The sequence below is a fragment of the Pieris napi genome, chromosome 21 (genome assembly GCF_905475465.1).
Source record: "Pieris napi chromosome 21, ilPieNapi1.2, whole genome shotgun sequence".
Classification (NCBI taxonomy): domain Eukaryota; kingdom Metazoa; phylum Arthropoda; class Insecta; order Lepidoptera; family Pieridae; genus Pieris; species Pieris napi.
Window position 1 is genome coordinate 3,169,029 of NC_062254.1, and position 21,693 is coordinate 3,190,721.

A 21,693-nucleotide genomic window follows, 5' to 3' on the forward strand; every position below is an offset into this window, starting at 1 on the left:
ACTTGCCTATTAAAGTGACAAATGATCATGAAACAGATACAGAAATCTGAGGCCCAGACCTAAAAAGGTTGTAGCGCCACTGATTTATTTAATAAGTCATAAATAAACGTGCAATTACAATATTTTACTAAAATCTACCGCCTCAACATTCCTATACAAATATAGTACGTATATATATCCGACAAATCTCAATTACGATGAGACACGTAACACAGGGGACATTAATAGTTTATTGGTAAACTTGTCTGTTTGTTTCATTAGAGGGTTGTGTAAGGGTGTATATACCTTTATATACCTATATAAAGTAAGACAGAAATAAATATTGAATTAGATTTTTCTATACTCCAGTATAAACACGTATATATCCCTATTTATATTAGCGTAAATACAACTTGCAATATGGATTTTTTAACAAAAGTATATTTGTGCAAATAATTGCGATTTTAATTAGGGTTATTGAATTGGTAGCCTCGGCTGGTATGGAACTTTTCATTGTAGCTATTACAGCCGGGTTAGATGGTAAAAAACTTTATTAGCGAGACCGCCTATATCTCCGTAAACATTGATTCTTATAGGAAAATTGGACAAAAGGCTCAAAAAACTGGTGTGGATTTCTGACCCCATTTGGTTTTTTTTTTTTAAAGACAATTCACACCAATTGACCTAGTCCCATGCTAAGCTGGTGAAGCTTGTGTTATGCGTACTAGGCAACGGATATACATACATATTATAGATAGATATACATATGAATACATATTTAAACACCCAAGACCTAAGAACAACACCAAATGCTCATCACATCGATGTTCGCCTCAGCCGGGGATCGAACCCGGGACCCATGGATTCGCAGTCAGGGGTACTAACCACTAGACCAATGAGTCGTCAAATTGGTTCGGAAATGTTTCCCGTAATGCTAAACTTAATTGTATAAGAAAGTACATGAAAATACTGAGGTGATAAAATTACATGTGTAAGTTTACAAGTTGTTAAGTTACTTGGTTAAGTTTGAATTTCCCAGAATGGCCGTTGATTATATTGGAACCGTCAAACATACATTCATTTTTCGTGCTTATTAAAATCATTGTTATAAGTTTTCCTTGTATATCTTAATTTCAGTGTTTATATTTTCAAGTGTTTATACCTATTATTTGTTCTGTTTATTTTAGTTTTCTACTGTTACTTTTATGTTTATTTCTATCTCTGAAGCTTAAAGCGACTTATATAATTATAACTGGATTTTTTATTGAATGAATAAATATCCTAACAACCAAGCAATTAACGTTTTAAAGCAACTGAGCGTTTTTAAGCCCCACCGTGCACCGCCACGATGTGGAACCAGCTGCCCACTGAAGTATTTCCGAAACAATTCGACTTAGGGTCCTTCAAGAAAAGAGCGTATCAATTCTTAAAAGACCGGCAACACTCGTGAGCCCTCTGGCCTTGATAGTGTCCATGGGCGGCGGTATCACTTAACATCAGGTGAGCCTTTTGTCCTCTGTTCTATAAAAAAATATATGTCTTCATAACAATTCAGTCACATTACTCAAAAAGGTTATAATAATTTTAAGAAATTCTAAAAATATCCCTTTTTAGATCCCTATCTTCTAAATTCAAGTTCCATAGATAACGTATTGCAGACCTGCCGTTATGTAAATTGTACCCAGACAGTTTACATAAAATATCTGACATTATGGGATGGCGCGCCGAACTTATCACTTTATTGCGTTGTAAACAGCGTTAGTGCTTCGCAAATTTAACACCAGCTCAAACATTTAATGGACAGTTTGTTATTGATATTCAGTTGTTTTATTATTCGGTAGTTAATTCTAAGTTTCGGAAAACTTTCAAATCGTTTATCACATTTCGCTATGGTTTTCGTTTGAATTTATAATCTGTATTATTTATGAAAGGTTAGGGATGAACATTGTCCTGAAATGGAGAAGTATTTCAGCATTTTTGGTCTAGTGGTTAGTATCACTGACTGCGAATCCATGGGTCCTGGGTTCGATCCCCGGCTGAGACAAACATCGATGTGATGAGCATTTGGTGTTGTGCTTAGGTCTTGGGTGTTTAAATATGTATTTATATGTCTATCTATCTATAATATGTATGTATATCCGTTGCCTAGTCCCCATAACACAAGCTTCACCAGCTTAACATGGGACTAGGTCAATTGGTGTGAATTGTCCAATAATAAAAAATATAAAAAAATTCGGTACTTGGAAATATTTTCATACAAAATAAATAACGAATGTCTATCTTTTATACTGGTTTTCTTACTTATTGAATCTACACTAATGAACAAAATACAGATCTTAACCTAAGATAGGTTTGAATATGAGTTGATGCTGTAACAAGGAAAAATATTTATGAAATATTAGTTTTAAATATTGCCCTCAAATGGGAAAACATTTTTATATTTTTCAGTACTTGGTAATAATTGCTTACTTATCGCATCTTTAGTAATAAGGTGAACAGTTACAACGTAACAAAAAAAAACCTTAATAATTTGTTCTATCACTATATTATGCTTTTATAAGACAACAGGTCAGATAACTTCTCAATCCTTTATACTGACTCGAACCATTAAAAATATTTTCATATTAATTAAGCAAACATACCTTGTAGGGATTTCCAAATATAACCTCACTGACTCACAGTATACTATTCCCTAATCATGTGGTAATTCAAGACGTCTATATTACACGTAACATGATACACAAAGTGAACGTCAGTTTGAAGATGTCAATTAGGTAATTTGGGTCTTAGCCATTTATTAGCATATCCTGCTGTTAGAGCCCGCATATTATATGGGAAGGTATTCGTCAATTGACCCTTAAAAGGATTCGCTGGTACCTGTTTGGGAAACTTGTACCTACTTGGGGCTTCTTGTTTATGACCAATCTATTATTAGCTTATGTCTTGCGAATTGGTGCGTAATTTTTTTGTTTATGGTCCCAAAATATGAGTTATTTATATATTTTTACACAATCTATATATTTCGATATACACTTTAGTTCATGTACAGATATTACTATACGGTTGAAAAAATTAGTGACAAAAATAATCTTGTTAAATAACTCATTTAAATTATTACGTTAATTAAAATTGTATAAATCACTACATAGTATAAAACAAAGTCGCTTTCTCTGTCCCTATTTCCCTTTGTATGCTTAAATCTTTGAAACTACACAACGGATTTTGATGCGGTTTTTTTTAATAGATAGAGTGATTCAAGAGGAAGGTTTATATGAATAATAACATCCATTAAATAGTGGAGAAGTACTGTTATTTTTGAGGTTTCTAATGTGATGTCGTAAATAATTACAATTTTTCCGCTTACATTGCAAACGCAGGCTGAACCCTACGAGTTTTATCAAAATAATGTACTAAGTATTGTACACATTGAAAAGGTCTACAGAAAAGTCCGTGATGGTATATGTCTATCTCTTAGGGATAACCCACAATAACTTTTTTTTGTCATTTACTTTTTACGCCAAAAATAATGGCTAATTTTCGAAGCGATTTTAACCAATACAGCATTAATCCTTAACCAATTAAATACCTTGAATACATTGTTCATTTAATATAGATCTATATGGCCCTTTACACCGTATGATTTAAGTGAATATTTTCGAAGATATTACAGATTTAAAAATTGCGGGACGTAGCGTTTGCGGCGGTACCGGCCGGCCGCACAGTTTTTCTGTAGTGTATTTAGTATCAGCATTGCACCCGTGCGAAGCCGGGGCGGGTCGCTAGTGTATTTATAAATTAATTGAGCGAATTTTTTAAACGTTATTAGTCAACTTTAAAACGGCTTCAAAAACGCATGGTGAAGGCGTTTGCTGTAAAGAAATCAATATCACATTTAATTGTCTTATTACCTAACGTGAAATAAGAAACCTTATTAGTTTATTTGACGTTGGTTTATAATGACAGCGGAAGGGTGGCTGTACCAGTCCAAAGCAAACGTGGCGTCCGCGTCATACAGTTGCAGATGAGGCAAAGAGAGTCTGAAAGACTTGGAGCGAGGACTTAAAATACGAGGCTCAAGACCAAAGTCGATGGAGACTCACAGTAGACGCCCTGTCCCATCTAGGGGTTTTAGAACATTAAGTCATTAGTTTTTTAAGTTTTAATAATATATTAGTACATTTCCTTTTTGTCGATTGAACTTTTACGTTAATAGCCACAGACAATATACCATAACTCTGAATTAAGATAAAACGTTGAAATCAATTTATGTGAACTTCCTTATTAAGTATATTTCGCTCGATAAAAATGCAAATGCTTCATGTACCCTTACGTTTATAGCTGGGCGTATGTCATTCCGTTTGCTTACCGAAGTCTGTGTATACCAATTTGCATGAAATTGGATTAAAGCCTGTACTATTCTTATATTTTTAATTTACAGTTGATTTTATATTAAGTATAAGTGTATACTTAAGAAAACAGTGCAACTTAGCTCTCAATTGTATAGTGAACTTATTAAAACACGTTCGTACAGGATTTAACTGCTAATGCCGCTCAGTAATAAAATTGTTTGAACGAATGATTTTATGTGTGCGGATAATCGAAGTCTAAAAGCAAAAACTTCTTGCGAGAAAACTTAAGTTACCGAATAGTAACTTTATTCTAAATTTATGATATCGTTAGTAATTCTATTGATATCGTAAATTGTAAGCATTGATAAAATTCATAAAATCATCAATCGAATTGCACTCTCTAAATTAAAACACACTTTCGTCTATTGTCTTTAATTAAAACGGTAACCAATACGAAATTATTTTAAAATTAAGGAAAAGAGTCTTACGAACCAAAAAAAGGGTGCGTGTACTTATGTACGCGCGTAAGAATACATACTTCTTTGGCTTTCTTTATTTAAAAAAAATATAAATTATTAATATTTAACGTAAACAATTTAATAATATTTAATATTTGGTATATTATTCAATTATGAATTAATATTAATAACAATTATTATTATTATTATTTATTACTTTATTATATTATTAATTCAATTTCATAACTTGGTATGTTTCATAACCTTTTAACTAAGTACCAATAGGTCTTTGTGAAAAAGCATTGCTAAATTTCTTTGATAAAATAATTAAAACTACTTTATTTGTTTAAAAGGTAAATGACATTATGGTCATTCAAAATTCTTGGCATAGCTGCTAACTTCACACATATTCTATTTCTTTTTACTTGTAGATTGTCTTAGTCCCATCTCGCTCGCGCACGCTATAATCACACTGACAACTTTGTGTCTCAGGTGCGCGCGCATCGTAAAATTTCCCTCTCATCAATTTTTCATAACGCGCCTAAAGAAGTATAACTTCAAAAATTAACAATTACTCCACAGATTATTAAATGAAACATTTCTAACAGTTGATTCTAATCAGCGTTAGAAATAATATCGAAATGTCAGCGACGAACAGAAGAGCACTTTTTGTTTTCTTTTTCTATGAGGGCAATACAAGCTAGGAAATAGCTAGGACCTTCTTAATGAACGATTGCGGAAGTCCTTTAACCTTAGACAAGTCGTCGTAAGACTTACAAATCAAGTGAAGACTCAAAGTGTAGACTCAAATGGCTGTGAATTTTAATATAAGACTCCTGTAGAAACGGAGCGGTTTTTGTTTTCTTTTTCTTTCGAGACGGTATTGAAATCCTTCCTTTAATTTGCAATATCGCTTTGTAAATAGCTTATACTTGGCGCATAGTGTATACTTATGAGTGCCTTTGAAGTAAAATTATTTGCAGTAAAAAGAAAATTCAACGTAACTAAAGAATTCAATATAAATGTTATAAAAACTTTTTATGTTTTATTCAATTTTTAATACAGTTGTAGCTTAAATACTCATTTGTGTTTTTGTTTACTCGGTGAACGCATCCTGATCCTGTATGTGATTCCAAATCAATATTTTTTTTTTCTGGCTCCGGTTTGTGCATTAGCCAGCGTTAAGTATGACATTTTTATCATTGGTGCTTTTTGCCGTAGAAATTCGATCATGTCCTCCATGTACGGTTTAGGCACTCGCCCGGTACCGCACAACCCTTTCAAAAGCCGAGAACAAATTTAAATTAAATTAAAACTTGCCCTCGAACCGGGAATCGAACCCGGTACCCCTCACCTAGCTGCCACTTAATAAGACCGCTAGGCTATGAGGCCCCCATCAATAAATTTCACATTGAATTGTGAGCTGATTTTGTTCTTGTAAATATCGAGATAACGTAGATTCTTTTTTTATATAACAGGAGGCAAACGGGCAGGAGGCTCATCTAATATTAAGTAATACCGGCCCATGGACAATCATTGGCAGAAGGCTCGCAATGCGTTGCCGGCCTTTTCAGAATTAGTACGCTCTTATGTTGAAGAAAAAATCTTGTGTTACATTAAACCTTTTATGTATCGCATAATCATATTATTTTATAGAAATATATTCGTATAATAATTGTAATATAAAGTCTTTAGAACCCTTAAGGTCTGTTTCACAATGTACGGATAAGTTCTACATATGTTCTAAATAAGCTATTTATTACTTATTGGTAGGATAAACACTATTGTTGCGTTTCACGACTGTCAGATAGCGCTTTCGTCACATAAAGTCCATCATAAGTTATGAGTCCGATGAATGTCATAAAGCACAATTTATCTTCCAAATAATTTATGTGTTGCAAAGCTATTTGGTACTTTATCCATACATTGTGAAACAGACCCTAAATTGTGTACACCATTATCGACACATTAGTTAAAAATCTACATTCTTCAGTACTTTTTCCGTCTCGAAATAATTGTCATTTTATGGGAATAAATAGCATATGATACCTAAAGATATTGTAGCCATTGTAATGGCGAAAGGATTTTTTAAATGGATTTTGTGTTTATGCGTAACACAAATCCTTTTAAATATCGTATTATTAATAATAAGTAATAATAATTTCTAAATAGATTAATATGTTAATAATGGATTTAACTTTCCATCCTATAGTTAATTCATTTAAGAATTTGATCCTTCTGATTATAACCCAATTTTTAGTTAATAGTGTTATTACCGTCATCTTATAAATAATATTCATGGAGCCACATTGCTTACCTGAAACGAGAAAAAAAGTAATTAATAGAAAATCATGAATAAATAAAGAAAGTCTAAATTAAAATTGTTACCAATGAAAGCGTCCTGAATAAACAGGGCAGGTTTGATGTTAGCTAATTATTGAGCCATGAAACTGAATACAAACCAGGTACTGTCGGTGAAAACGACGAATATAAAAGCTTTATAAAAGCTACTAACTTCAAAACTTTAAAATAACGTGTGTATTTTGAAAATCGACCGGATTTCATAAATTCTAATTAGTTCTTGAGGTTAGCAATAACTTTAAGTGTAACATACTATAGAACATGTAATAACCCTATACAGTTTTACTTTTAAGAGGTAATGATAAATATTATATTGAACTAATTAGACTAACTATTAAAGTAATTAGACATAGACATATCAGTAACGAAACACACACATACTAATAATAATAATAAAGAAAAGTAAAAATAATTATAAAAAAAGGAATAAGGTACATTTTAAGTGTGTGCATTTCGCCCGAAGCATAATGCTTTTCATACAATTTATTTATTTAAAAATGACACAATTCTATGGTACCCTATCAGACAGACACTGGCCCCTACACTAGGATCCTTATTGTGTGGGTGACCGGATAATATATGTATATTTATTTATAACTTGGTCAATTTTATTCTTCTATCGATAAATCCACGATAGAGAGAGAGAGCGATAATATTATACTGACATAATTTTCTATACTACAATTATTTAACTACACAGTACACTTATGAACGCATATAACAAAATTGGAAGGTTCTAAATTGCAGTTTCCAAATCAAGGGAGTAGACCGGGCGAGATGAACTGACAAGAAACTCCCAGCCACTCTTTTCGCCAAGTTACAATAACAATTTCTTTGTCAAAACAAGGAAACTGTAAAGAACTGCAACCATGACAGTCCCTTATATTATATTTATTTATAGTAAGGTAAATATTTATTATAACCTTAAAAATTTGAATCTCTGACCAGTGTTGGCCTAGTGGCTTCAGCGTGCGACTCTCATACCTGAGGTCGTAGGTTCAATCCCCGGCTGTGCACCAATGGACTTTCTTTCCATGTGCGCATTTAACATTTGCTCGAACGATGAAGGAAAACATCGTGAGGAAACCGACATGTCTTAGACCCAAAAAAGTCGACGGCGTGTGTCAGGCACTGAAGGCTGATCACCTACTTGCCTATTAGATTTAAAAATGATCATGAAACAGATTCAGAAATCTGAGGCCAAGAACTAAAGAGGTTGTAGCCCCTCTGATTTATTTAAATTTGAATCTCAAGCAAATAATTTTACTTAAACTTACTATAACATCACAATCTAACCTACTCTCAAACATAGTTAATAATCACTAACCAACGGCTCGGAAAGCTGTTATGCAAGTAAATGGTGTCTAGTGGCAGGTTCATATCGATTTCAGGCCAAGTGGGTTGGTGTAATTTGTTTGTATGACTCGTATATGCAGCCACAAACTAACCACACTGCACTATGCAACATATACCTTGATAGGATGTTCCCTCATCGCCCTTCATCTTTATGTTTCATTATATGATTTGTGAGAGGTCGGTTGATATATATCTACTGTATGCATGTATTAAAGTTATAATATTATGCTGTCCATGCCCAACCATAGACGTTCTTTTGTTTTTGTTTTGTTTACTAACTAATAATACCATAGCAACTAAAACCAAAGTAAAACCTATTGTTGCTAACTTATTTAATCAAATATAGATTTATGATTTGTGTCACTTTCAAGTGTTTTTCACCCCTAAATTACATGTTATTTTGTTTGTTTTAACGTAAATAAAATATGTTTAGTAACAGAAAGGATTAACTTTCAAACGAAATATATATTCCGTTTAAAACGGAAATACACTTTTTGATTAAATATTACCTGCATTAATAACACAATTTCGTTAATAAAGTTAGAATTGTGAATTTTGTCATCGCCTGTACCGAAATAGTTAATTGAGCGTTAAACACGTTCAACTGACCAAAACTACCAGCGATGATTGCTCGCTGCCAGTCGCTACACATAGATACTCAAATTACACAATTCACGAATGATTTATCGATAGATCAGACTTATATAATAAAAAACAGTTTTTACCTGCTCGAACCTCTATCCCTCAGGCGTCGCTCTATTTTAGTAACCATCCTGATGACTGACAAGGGGATTGGCTAGAATACTATTTTAATCACCGACTAACCAAGTGCACAGACGCTATTTAAAGATATAATTTGCCGGTGAGATAGTACCAGTGATCCCAGAGCTGGTGCTTTCTTCGCTCAACGAAGAACTATTGCCAGGAATATTCGAAGAAATGGTGCCAGAATTAAAAGTACACTGCCACAGGGACCGAACTTAAGAATTTTTTATTTATCAACTTTTAATTATTATTATTATTACTAAATAGGTTGAGGATATTGTAAATACTGTATATTTGTGTATTGGAAATAAATATAAATAGTCTCTGACTTACGTTGACCTGTCAGTGTCGACATCTACCGTAACCGCTATGCGAGAGATTTAATTTGGTCAACGTTTTAAATCATTACAAAAACCATCGTTTCCAACATATATTATTTATAATAATGTTTTACAGCTTCATTAGGGATATACTGTAGTAACGCCTCGAGGCTGAAACTATTTTGATCATGTTTACCGATATTTATTACGCGTTTTTTTGGTAATTCCTTCCAGTGTAGGAGGAGAAATCAATCCTTTATTTTAAATAATATTTTTACAACAATAATTAACATATTGCTTGCTTGACAATACGAATGTATTTACCACGCGGAATACAATGTAAAGGAAACCGCAAAAGGCAAGGGACAATTCTTAATTAAAGTAACGAGTTAATTTGTGCTTTTCCTAAACAGAACACATTTAATAAGGAATTACGGAAGGTTTCTTTTATTGTAATATAAAGGATCTACTAGACGTTTTGTTTGTTGACTTTCAAACTAGGTCCGTTCTTGTAAATATAATGTATGTTAGTGTGAAGTTTTACACCGTGATATTATTATTACAAACCTATTTGAATTACGTGGCCATTCACAACCAGATCGATCAAGTGAAAGAATCATCGCCCTCAAAACTATACACTGTTATAAGAGAGGCGTTGAAAGCGGTTGAAACAGATTGTTCACCCGAAGGGCCTCATAGCCAAACGGTCTTTGTATGTGGCCGTGGTGGGTGTGGGGTACCGGGTTCGATTCCCGGTTCCCTCGAACCGGGAATCGAACCCGGTAAATTTATATTTATTCTCGGCCTTTGGTAGGGTTGTACGGTACCGGGCGAGTGCTTAAACCGTACATGGCGGGCACGGTTGAGTTTCTATAGTGTGCAGTGGGCACCCAACTATAGAGATTCCTGTGTAGGTTTAGAACGTAGCAATACGCTCTAGGCCGAGAGTGGCAATTACAAGTGGTTAAGTAATTCAACATTCCTTTTGTGTCTATTGAAAGGAGAGACGGTTAGCACTCCCCTTGACAAGGATGGAACACATAAAATGGTTAAGGCACAACTTGACCACATTTTTACCCAGCCCCACAGTCCCCGCGTCAAGCTCGACATCCTTGATGCGGGCCTGCGTAAGCGCATTTTCACCTCGTATAAAAAAAAAAAAGATTGTTGACCCCAGATCTATCCTTGCTGACCACGACGCTCAGATATGAGCTACCCACTGAAGAGAGAGAGATTTGAACTACGCTGTATGATGCGCTGGTAGTCCGTATCTCTCTAAAGGTATAGATAGCGATTGTGATCCCGACTTCAATAGTTACTTCTTCTTCGACTTCAGCGCTTTGGACATTGAACTGTATCGAAATTGCATACTCAAAGTTCTATGGCAAAGATATATGCTATATCACTACACGTAAATCAATTTAGTTTTAAACCATCTAAGTCTGAACTTTTCTATACTATTTATATGCTAGAATGTCAAAATATTATTCTCCATAAACCATTGTTTAGATATACGTAACATAATCTTATAATATCGCTTTGTTTATAAAATTAATTATATTTAAATTGACGTAAGCTCGATATTAAATCGGTAAGAGGATAATGAAATGTAATATTTCATGCCCAAAGTAAATTTCTATACAGGCTTTGTTCCCCTAATTACACAGGGTTGCGCAGGAGGCAGTTACTTGCATATTTTAATGCCTTTATCAACTTCCTCATGTTGCGAACTCTGTGGGGTTTCCTTGTAAGTTATAATATCCTATTACTTTAAACGTACCGTTTAAGTTATAATAAGTGTCAAGGCGTATACCGGGGCTGCGGGAAGCAGATTTCAGACTTGTATTGAGAATTATGTAATGCAATGTTACAGGTATATATTAAATACTTTTTTTAATTGATAAAAGTTGCTATATACAATTTTTAATGTGACAAGCACTTGTAGGCAAACATGACATATACGAAGAGGTAATACAAATATTAAACAAACCAATTAAAATTACAAAGAAAAACGAAAACCGATTTTAAAATACAGCCCTGCGATTCTGTAACACACTTTTCGAACTTCACGACTGATTTGAGAGCGACCGCCGATGCGAAAACCGCTCTGTGAGTTCGAAAAGTGAGTTACAGAATCGCAGGGCTGCAGTTTTTAAGACACACTATAATCACGATAAGATAATAAAACCAGTGAATTGGTAATATATTATTATGTATAAACAGCCTTACTTATTTATGAATAGACTAACCAAATATTAATATATTAATTAAAATGAAATAGGTAAATTATTTCGCGTACGCCTTTTACATAGGCCTTCCCTAACTGTTTCCTGACGCAAACTCAATATGGTCCCAGCTTGGTACGAATATCGTCGTCCAGACCTTGTCATCAGTCGTCCCTCGGGTACCAGAGAGTCACTCACTTGCTCCATTTGTTGGAGCCGCAAAACGCATTAAATCTACATATATTATCTTTATTTGAAGTAGTAAAAACCAAATAGAAAGTATTTTTATAGCTTTTTAAACATAGATACAATGAGTCATATTACCCGACAGGAATAAATTGCCGCGTTCTTCAATTTATTTTTCGTTTTTAACTTCGACCATTCTAAAGAGAGCATTCTTTTAAAATTCTAATACAAACTCAGCCAAAATTTCATCTGTGTCGGCTGTTACGGGAGTACAGGGCTACCAAAAATATATTCGGCTACATTAAATTAATATAAGAAAGCTTATATGCAGTACAACATAGCTATATAAGAGCAGTGTTGTCTTAGTTGTTTTAGCGTACGCCTTTCATCCCTGAGGTCGGAAGTTCGATGCAGAAATGACATATAGGCAATTACTAATTAATTTAGATTAATTAGTGGGTAATTACAATTATTAATTTGAAGGGAATCAATGTAAGAAAACCGGCATACTTTGTCTAAAGCATGCCGGGTTGAGTCTTCAAAAGAGGGTGTTTCAGGCACAGATGGTTGATAACCTTTAAAAAATCATAAGGAAACAGATACATGTTTTTTATAAGCATTACAATTACGTATACAACAGCGAAAAATATAATAGTTTTCCTTAAATACGGTTGTTTTGGAATGCCGATCAAAGGTCGGTCGAAGTTGAAGCGGCCCGTTTGTATGTAAAGTTTTTATTTCTATTGTTTTTGTATTTAGTGTAAATAATTTAATATACATATTTTATATTATTATTGTAAAATAGAGACCTGACTTATAAACGCAAAGCCTACGCCTAAGAAATATGAAACTTTGCTTATAATATAAACTTAACTAAATTTTTTTTGGCAACTTCACGATAAAGAAGCAATGAAAAGTTTGGATTATAATAAACAAATATGTACTGTAGTGTTTTTAAAGGTAATTTATTCTACATAGCGAATTGATATTAAAAAATATGAAGTTTTATTACTTAGCTTTCTATCATTAAAATAAATTATAAAGACTGAATTTGAGAGTCTGCTTCTGCATTTATCACAAGAAGTGCTCTGAAGAATTGTTCAGACAAACAATACCTGCTGCCGAATTCCATCATCAGACGATACGGCTTTCAAGAGCTTACCATTCCCTGAAAGGTCGCCAACATACCCGCTAGCCCCGGACCTTGCATGTGTCCATGGGAGGGGGTTATCACTTTATTTAAATTGACCTCCTCGTTTGCCTCCTGTCCCATAAAAAACCTGAACATATATTTGAACAACAAAATACATCTAAATATTCTAACATGGCAACCCTAATAAGAGATAACCGGTGTATTTCATACATTTTCACGTTTCCCTCTCGCATAATGAAGGCAACATTTTGAAGTCACATGTGCCATTTTGCCGCTCGATTCGGCGCATAAGTGAAATAACTTAATACGGGCAGTACGATAACCGTTTTTGAATTCGAATTTCGAACCTATAATGAAAATCGGAAGGTATCCATAAAGCTGATGTCTGCTTAGTCAAATCGATTATACTGAGGTCGTAGGTTCGATCACCGGCTGTGCTGTGCTTTTCTATGTGTGCATTTAAAATTCGCTCGAACGTTGAAGGACAACATCGTGAGGAAATTGACATGTCTTAGACCCAAAAAGTCGACAGCGTGTAGCAGGCACTAGAGGCTGATCACCTACTTGCCTATTAAAAAAACGACGGGTTGCACGTTGTTGTTGCACACCCGACTTTTATAATATTATATTTTAATTAATCTTAGATTCTAAAACGTAATCCAGTTGAATAAATCTGTTACATTACAATCCTTCTATCTCCACATTTACTTTTTCCAAGGGACCAATTCGGTTTGAATACAAATTTAGTCTAACTTTTTCTTTTACGATCCCAATCTTCAGTACAGTTGAGTTAGCCAAATGAAATTGCAATGCGTAGCAATTTCATCTAATTAAACCGTAAGCACTTCAGTTAGACTTAATGATCTAATGTATGCGTCACTTTGGTTGGATTATACAAGTATTATATTTCTCCTATATATACAGGAAGACTATTATGTACACAGGTGGAGATTTGTTTAATCTTACTGTTTGGAATACTAGTAAATGCCAATTTTTTTTAAACAGACATCAAACGCGCAGAAGGCTCCGCTGCCGAAATGCTCACATTGCCAGGGGGCTGACATGCACGTTGCCGGCCTTTGTAAGATTTGGTACGCTCTTTTCTCGAAGGATCCTAAGTCGAATTAGGTCGAAAATAATTCAGAGGGCAGCTGGTTCCACTAGTGGAACACTCTCCAAGGTAAATACGGTAGAAGATGCAGAGAGACCCCACATTTCTTTCTTTTTAACGGTAAAGCATGTAGCCGCTCGGAATACGGTCAAGTGGAGGAAGCTGGTAAGGGGGAGCTCGCGTCCAGAGGGGATAACAGTACTGTGGGATCGAATTATTATTTGTTACATATATCTCTACTTAATAGTTTAACACTAGAATTTGTTTATTTGGCTCAGGATTTTCGAATTAAATTTGTGTTGGATAGTCCATTGACAAGACTAAAAAATAGACGGCTAGTATGTAACACGAATCCAACAATAATTAAACAAGTTAAATGCAAATAGTACGACGCAACCAAAACGCTATTCAGTATCGGTGTCAGTGTAAGACAGCGAAATGATATCATATTATTAGATTGTTACTCGTGATAGCGTCAACAACAAAAACTAATTACTAATAATTAGGTTACTAATATTATCTGTTGATATCAATTAACGAACATAAGTTTGAGATTCCTATAATAATTATTCTATTTGCGTTAACCATTATAATTAATATGAATTTGATAACTTAATAATATATTTTAATAATGTGATAAAATAATGTAAGAATTGACTCGTATAAATGTAACTTCTATGTAAAATTCATATTAAGACAAATTTGCACGCCATTATGTGTGGCAGAATGTACCATATTTTTACAAAAAAATATTTTAAAATAAATAATAGTTTAAAAAAACTAAAAAACACGCTTTTAAAGCACATCAAACTAAAAAGTGAAAAATAATTCCTAATTTAGGCTGAAAATGGTAATGAACAAAAAATACTGGTTTTATTGTGAAAAAGCGTGGGTTGCTCGATAGACGAAAAATAAAGCACAGACCGCCAGTTTCTTAGTTTTTTTAAACTATTATTTATTTTTTATTTTGTAGTTTAATTTTTTTAATTTTTTTTCGGATTATTGCATTGTCATCGATCTTTGATAGGTGCGCAAAGTTTGAATTAAATCTGTCCGTTAAAAGTGGGTCAAAATCGAGTCCGAAGGAGTCGGTTACATACATACAGGTGAAGCTAATATAAAGCGTGTAAAAATATTTGTGTAAATTCGTTACTTTACGATTTTACTTTTTTGGTATAGAAACATCATAAATCAAGGGACATTCACACTTGGTAACATCCAAATTTACGGCGAAAGTTGTATGAACACGTAATGTAAAAATCCTTCAATTAAGTAAGCCGAGATGTTCAGACAAAACTTTGTTGATTTAGCGGTTTTCTTCAAGTTTCAAAGTTTATACAAGCTGAAGCTTAATATGATTTTAAGATCGTATTTTGTTAATTTCATACTGTTCGCACGTGAAAATGAAAAATAATTACAATCTATATAAATAAATATGTTACTAAGAGCAAAACTTGAAGACGGCTAGATGAATTCGTGTATTTTTTGTAAATTTATTCTTTGCACTCAGGAAGGTTTATACAAAGAATAAAATTACAACACTTAAAACCCAGTTTTTATTCAGGAAAACTGAACAGTCTCTATGGGGTAGCATAGAAAAGTGTTTAATTTGTTGATATGTAGCTACTAAAAAGGGTAGATTAAGTAAAATAATCATATTAGGGCGAAACGAAGTTCGCGGGGGCAGCTAGTGATAATAATATTAATCTAGTGGCGTTTCAGCTCTGTATGGGTTATTTGTTATTTTTTATCATAGCTCCAACTTAGTAGGTTCTGTTTTTTGACATATGTTCATCGATTCTTATATAATCGATTTTTCTATCTAAGACAGTTTCTTCACACCGTACGAGAAAACATTTATTGTTCACATAAGATGAATCCATTGGTGCATAGCCAGGGATCTAACACACACTCACAGCGTTGACAGTCGCTTGCTCCAACCACTAGACCAACACTGCTGACAATCTAGTATTATTTAAAGAATTTATATTAACTTTTATTTTATTTATTTATGTTACTAATCTACGCGACGCTTGTGGTGCGAGAACCTTATATATTCACATTTTTGGATACTTATTTAGTTTTTCTTGTTAAGGAATTTCGCGAGAGGCGTAGCCACTTTTCCAAAAATATTTCGAATAGTCATAGGCGAGTACCGTCTCGCGAGTAATTTCTCTCTTCATTTTACAACATACAATGCAAAAGTTTTTGTATTTTTTTAATCGTTAATCGCGCATGACTATTATCAGATAAACTTATTAAGAGACACTTTATATTTATTATATACACGTAACACAGTTTATTCGTAACCAGTTTTGAAGTAACAAAACAATTTCCTACGCATTTTTGTAATACTTTGTCCAACATACATAATATTCAAACAAATAGAACCTAACCCCGAGTAATATGCGATTACTGCCCAAAGGAGCAAGCTATATAAAGGGTCCGCAGATAACATATCTTTTTAGTACTGTTATATCGATTACAGGAAAATGCTACCTTTTCGTGCTAGTAATAAAAAGATTATTGAGACATTCACATACCATTTAGAGTTGATTTTTTATTAGTACAAAAAGGTGAAATATTTAAACGTAATGTTAATAAGCATTTTATATCTATTGAAATATATGCTCTATGGGGCCGTTCAAGTATTACGTAAGCACTATGTCTTTGATTTTCTTATTTGGTGATCACGTCAACAGTAATTATTTACTTTTTTACACATATTAATTACCACATTGTCTATGCTTGAAAACGAAATGCATTATAGAGGATTTCTACAAAAAAATAATACGTTTATGTACTATTATTTTTGAGAGCTTTGCTTACTTTGGCTGGCAAGAGGGTGGGGGGGGGGGGGGGATAAATTGCAGTAAATCTGCTTACGTAATACTTGAACGGCCCCTATATATAAAATATATTTTAGAAAAATCATTATTTATGTTTGTCCTGCTGCTGATAAGAAATTGATAGGATAACATAACAAGTACTGATTTTGTCAACCGTTATGAATCAAGCATTCAAAAACATGGTTAAAGATAATAAATGGGAATATAATGCCTTAGAAAACACAAGTACAAAATCAAACAGTATTAAAACTATAAATTACCTTACCGTAATAATACGCTCTAACCAAAGTAATAAACAAATAAACAGTTATAACAAAACCAAGATTACAATAATGACTGCGAATCCAGACCATAGTCGTGACCGCTCTGAACCGGTTTCGCGAAGGAAATTGCTACTTTCATACAACGTAAAGCAATGGCAAGAAAACGATTGATTGAAATAAAGAAATCCAATACACTTTATAGAAAACTAGTTTTAAAGGGTTTTAAAGTTCTACGTATACGGTAGAAGTGTTTATAGAGACCATATTTTAATCTTCTCCTTATAAATATTATACCTTATATACAGGCTTATATTATATCTAGGGTAAGATTTAGAGTAGAGACTTTTTTTACTCTTGGTCCGTGGGGTCTTAGCGCTATAAGGCTTTTTAAGGAAAAGCAAAAAGCTTAGTCGACATCGCAGGAGACCGAAGAGCTGGCAGCTACCTCGGACAAAGAATTAGTCCAGCTATTCAAAGGGGAAACGCTGCCAGTATCTTCGGAACTTTGAATAAAGGGACTCCTTTTAATAATATATTTGAAGGTTGTAATATATTGTTTTTTGTTACATTAATTTATGTTATGTGTTTATATAGGATTACATTTTATACGTTAATTATATTAGGTTAAATTAGTTATTGTTTGAAATAAATTTTTAGCATGCATATTATGGTAGTTAAAAAAAGCAGCTTTTTTGTTTTACTATAAAATATGTTAAGGATCCAATGGAAATTACAAATTCCCTCAAATACATTCTGTTGAGACATGAGTGGAAAAGGGTCAAGCATATTAATCGGATGTCAACCCGACCTCAGCGTGAAATACTGTCGATTTCCCTGAAGATATATTTTACATATTACAATTTACATACGTACTTATTTCTTATATATTATGTAACATTTATTTTTCCTGGTATTCTAATCAGGGAGCAAAACAAAACACAATCGCTCACTTCGTTTATATGTGATTGGTCGAAGGGAGAGTCGAAACGTGTCGCGTGTCTGTTGTTTGGATTAGAGATCATTTACTAAAGGTTTCGGATTTCATACCCAATACTTATCCATAGATAGTAGAGTTACATTAGATAGGAACATAGTTGTTTTGCCTTTAGAGATTTCGGTATTTCAATTAGCTCGTTAAACATGAAATACTCTTATAAAATTAAGCTCGGAGGCAAAAACACGCCCAGCACGTTGTCCTTGAATATGGATTTGTATTCGTTAGCACGTGCGGTGAATGAATAATGTATGACATCCTAAAACAAAATGTAATTTTCGATATGTAAAGCCCTAGGTGTCCACAACAAAGGGAAACCCTTTATTTAGAGTAGCCATGTTGGTAATTTTAAATTAAGAACGATTTTAGATTCTTATATAGGATTTTTTAAGTTATACTTTTTTTGGCGCGTTAGGGAAAAATGTTGAGTAAATTTTTACGATGCGCGCGCTCACCGTCACAAAAAACCGACACCCTGAAGATAGCTATAGTCAACATTTTTGATTTTTTGAAGTTATACTTCTTTTGGCGCGTTAGGGAAAAATGATGAGAGTACAATTTTTCTATAGTTAGTGTAGTTTTTTGTACAAACGTAGAATAAGGCAAAATAAAAAAAAAATTGAAAAGATTTTTATCTTCTTACGCCAAAGAAGTACAACTTCTAACGCGTGTACACACACGTTTTTTTAGTGTTGTTTACGACCGATTTCCAGGCTGAGAATGTAAAGACGAAACTGTTGGTTTCATTGTGTTTGGATTTACAGACATAATATCACGTAGCGTGTCAACGTAGTCTACGTTATCTATGATGCCAACAATACACTATATATACAATGACACTCATATGGAACGCATCGTCATTTTGTCTTTAGTTTTTGATTCTCACCCTTATGGTTACTATGGCATTTAAAGCATTACTGATACAGTATTATTCTAAATGTTAGTATACAATACGGACTCGCCTACTCGTGGTCCACAGAAGGAAACAGATCACGTGGCCGTTCACCAACCAGAAAGACCGATCAAGTGAAAGACTCATCGTCCAAAACTATACACTGTCATAAGAGAGGCGCCGGACAGAAACCGGTGGAAACAGATTATCCGCTCCAGAATCAAGAACAAACTAACAAGAACTTTTTTTTTTTTAAATAGAGCGCATCGTGCAATCAGTCTTCTGACTATGAGCAGATGAGTTGTAGGATGGTTTGCGGGTGGAGATATTCCTCATTAGGAATATCTACCATAATAATATTAGCTCAGTCAATGCTGCTGAGCTCCAAGGTTCTTCGTCTTTTGAGTCGGTTTATATACTCTGGTAGGGTGAGTTGAACAGCTAGGTGGTTAGGATGATATTCCAGCCTAGTCTTGTACTTCTGAGCGTATACTTTTCTACTACTACTACTAACTAACAAGAATTTAATGTAAAAGTGATACATATTCGTGTATCCACAATATTTATTTAGCTACGTTTTCCTAAAAAACACTTTCATAAAAAGAATATTCATTTATCCGCGAATCAGCTCCATTTTCATGGAGACAATATAGCGTGGATTAAAATACATTTCGCGCTCGGATTAATTTAAAAAGGCATACGTTATTTATGCTCTTTTCTGCTTATATGGATTAGGAATGCCACGTTTTTACATTCACAGGAGATTTTCGCGTATGATTAAAAACGTTTCAGATGGTTTGCGTTATCTTAGAGGATTTTTACAATTGCAGAATATTGCCTATATTTATAATAAAATGCTTTTGGTGTTTATTTGTTGCTCAGCAAAGAATCTAAGTTTTGAGTTATGAGTTTTATAACGCGATTAGGTCAAATATATCAATTTTGGCACGTCATCTTATCTCAATTCGATAAAGCTAACTTTTTGGGTTCGCAAGATTTTACAGAATTTTTCCCTTGTTCTAGGAATACTACAAATACTATTCGCAATGATGGATTTAATATAGCATAGATAAGCAAAATATAGAAAAAGAAAATAAAAAGACATTTTTTATTAGTTTCATGTACACAGTAATTGTCAAATATTTAAGGGATTGTACACAGTAGAATGTTGTATTATTTATTATTATAATTTTTTTTTTTTTTATGTAATAGATGGCAAACGGGCAGGAGGCTCACCTGATGTTAAGTGATACCTCCGCCCATGGACACTCACAATGCCAGAAGGTTCGCAAGTGCGTTGCCGGCCTTTCAAGAATTGGTACGCTCTTTTCTTGAAGGACCCTAAGTCGAATTGGTTCGGAAATACTTCTGTGGGCAGCTGGTTCCACATAGTGGTGGTGCGCGGCAAAAACTGCCTTAGAAAACGCTCTGTTGTGGAACGACGGACGTCGAGGTGATACGGATGGTATTTTGTATTTTGCCTTGACGTCCGATGATGAAACTCAGCTGCAGGTATTAGACCGAACAACTCCTCTGAACACTCTCCATGGTAAATGCGGTAGAAGATGCAGAGAGATCCTACATCTCTACGCAACGCCAAGGGATCAAGCCGCACGGAAAGTGACTGGTCGTTGACGATTCGAACCGCTCTTCGTTGAATACGGTCAAGTGGAAGGAGCTGGTACTGGGGAGCTCCCGCCCAGAGGTGAGAGCAGTACTCCATGTGGGGCCGAATTTGCGCTTTATATAGTTGCAAGCGGTGGCCCGGAGTGAAGTACCGTCTCGCCTTGCTGAGCACACCAAGCTTTTTGGAGGCTAATTTAGCCTTTCCTTCCAGATGACCGCGAAACTAAACGTTATTCGATATGTCAACGCCCAGTATTCCGATGCTAGCTGAGGCTTTAAGGCGAGTGTCTTCGAAGAGGGGAGTAGCGACAAAGGGAGTTTTTTTAGCGGAAAACGCGCATACTTGTGTCTTCTTGGGGTTAAATTGGACTAGATTTAGTCTACCCCAGTCCGAGACTCCACGTAGAAGAGTTTCGACTTCAGACGCAAGTTGGTTCCGGTACTCATCGACAACAGCCCGAGAAATACCTGCCCGGCCAGTGTAAAAAGTATCCCCAGTGCTGTCGTCCGCATAGCAATGAATGTTGCTAAGCTGCAACATATCATTGATATGCAGAATAAACAGGGTCGGGGATAGGACACAGCCTTGTGGGACACCAGCATTCACAGGTTTCAGGTCGGAGCATGCTCCGACGATGACGACTTTGATGCTTCGATCAGCGAGAAAGCTGGAAATCCAGTTGCATAATTTCTCAGGGAGCCCATAGGCTGGAAGCTTCGAGAGCAATGCTCTGTGCCACACCCGATCGAAGGCTTTCGCTAAGTCCAAACTTACCGCCAGCGCTTCCCTCTTGGACTCAATTGCG

General features: G+C 34.5%; 1 protein-coding gene and 1 non-coding gene across 12 annotated transcripts in view; one reads left to right on the top strand and one right to left on the bottom strand.

Annotated features, from left to right (window-relative positions):
- LOC125060323 (protocadherin-like wing polarity protein stan) overlaps positions 1-21,693 on the bottom strand; it is a 189,922-nt gene that overhangs the window by 95,486 nt on the left and 72,743 nt on the right. The window lies entirely within an intron of this gene.
- LOC125060553 lies at positions 10,576-10,665 on the top strand. Its single transcript, XR_007118881.1, has one exon. It is a non-coding gene; the product is annotated as a U6atac minor spliceosomal RNA (small nuclear RNA).